Source organism: Phalaenopsis equestris, unplaced genomic scaffold (genome assembly GCF_001263595.1).
Source record: "Phalaenopsis equestris unplaced genomic scaffold, ASM126359v1 Scaffold000803, whole genome shotgun sequence".
NCBI lineage: Eukaryota > Viridiplantae > Streptophyta > Magnoliopsida > Asparagales > Orchidaceae > Phalaenopsis > Phalaenopsis equestris.
The window spans coordinates 466,767-469,028 of record NW_018165243.1 but is presented as its reverse complement, the minus strand read 5'-3'; positions in this window follow the sequence as shown (position 1 = coordinate 469,028).

The window sequence follows — 2,262 nt, the reverse complement described above, 5'->3', positions numbered from 1 at the left end:
AATTCCTTGAAGATAATTTTTCCTTGATTTCTATCGAGAGTATTCTTAGGTAACTTCAGTTATCTAAGATGTAATTAACTATAGGGGCTTGCCCCTATAGGAAGCTTTTCCCGAACCCAGCATAATATAAACCCTATTTAATTCCTTATATTAAATAGGGGAATTTGTCGGCCAATATATTGGTTTCGCAGACCAAACAGATGTCATGACTTTCTCTAGTTTATTTGATCGAGCCTCACCCTCAATTCTTGTATTCATCCATTGGGATAGATACAGAATTTGAGGTAAAGTGCTCTTCCATTTAAACTATGAAAATTATGGGGTCAGTTTGACTTCATCTTTTTCAAAACTAAATTTTTTTAACGTTTTTCCGAAGCGGGCAACGGGATTTCAATTCCGATGACCGACAGCTTCTTACGGGCAAACTCCACACCAAAAATAGTGCCGACAGAGTCGAACATGAATAATTTTTTTAAGCTTGATGCATAAAATAGTTGAACACAAAAAAAATTTTGGTTGATTGTGTTCTGCTCATATGAATCAAATAATTGAATAAATAATCTTATTAGGATATTCATTCATTTTTTAAGCAATATCTATAAATATTAAATTTTGTTCGTTTTAATAACGTTCAAGTTAACTTCAAGCTAAATAAGAGCTGAAACGAATAAATGCATTTCAAATTAATTGAGTTGAATATGAAGATGCTATTTACAGCCTTTTTTCTTAAATGAGTCTATTTCATAGGAGAAAACTTTTGAACAAACCGAAAAGTACATCAACTGAGCTCGCTCAAATTGGACTTGTTTACTCTCCTATATGATCTGCATTAGCATAATTGCAACTTCATCTATATTGGTGAAATCTTTTTTGATTTATGGAAGGGAGGCCCATTGTAACTTGCTATTGCTAGTATAAATAATTTTAATATCGTTAAATCTTTCAATGTTCTTATAAAATTAAAAATTTATGTACATCAGCCCATTTTTAGACTTCTAAATCATGTTTTCTCTAAGTTACATCTAATTTAATCATTATCTACTTAACTAGTTGAGAAATTTTATAGTTAACTTTTCGACCTCACACATCATCTCGGGTCATTTCTACATAGTTATTGTGATGAAAGAAAGCATAGAGCCTCGCTTTCATTGCTAAGGTATACTGTGAAAAGTTGTCATTGATATCATCATCTCTTCCAATTGTTTTTTGTAGACGGCTGATTTGTTCAGACCTTGCATAGCTTCATTTTGATTGTTTTCATCTGTTGTGGGCAGTACCTCCAGTGAAGACGAAGAAGCACAACTCTCCTCAACATTAATTTCACCAAACTCTTCTTCCATAAGATCTGTGATATCCTCTTCTTCATCATCCGACATCTCATTCTTTTTCATCAACCCACTGCCTTATTTCTGCTCTGAGTTTCTTACGAACTTCTTCTATGGAGTTCCCCGTGGCATTCTTTGCATCCACTAGCACGAAATTTTGAGCAGCTTCCAACGGATTGGGTTACAGTGTACTCCACTTTTGTTGAGAAAATTAGGGCGAAGAAAAACACGAACGACACAAATCCAGAAGAACACAAAGATTTAATGAGTTTCAGCAAAGATGCCTACGTCCTCGGGAGCAGAGCAGCGAGTTCCTTTCAATATTCAGAAAAGAGTTTACAGAATTCAGGGATACCTCCTGGGATTACTAACATGCCTATTTATAACCCCAGGAGTAAAGCTAGGCACAACATGTAATTACAACATTACCCCTGTACCATACCGCGACGCTTTGCCCCCACACCCCAACCTACGTAACTTCTCAATTTGGACAGATTCTTCCGCTCCGCTCAGCTCCGCTTCGATCCAGCGTCTGTCCCGATATGGTATATGAGCCATACCATAACAAATCTCCACCTTGGCGAATATCCAACCCCTTAGGAGAAAAATACCTGGGAGTTACACCTGCACCACTGTGGGTTGGGCCACCATGCTTCTCTAGCAACTGCAAACATTCAACAAGTCCAAGCAATGCAAGAACTTGTTGATAGTAACTGGCTTGGTCAACATATCAGCTGCATCCTCATCAGTATGAACCTTCTGCAACAGTATCTCCCCAGAAGCAATCAACTCTCTGATCTTGTGATACCTGACATCAATGTGCTTGGTTCTCGCATGGTACACTTGGTTCTTAGCCAGATAAATAACACTCTGACTGTCACAATGCAACTGAACTCCACCTTGCTCAACGCCCAGTTCCTTTACTAGCCCAGCAAGC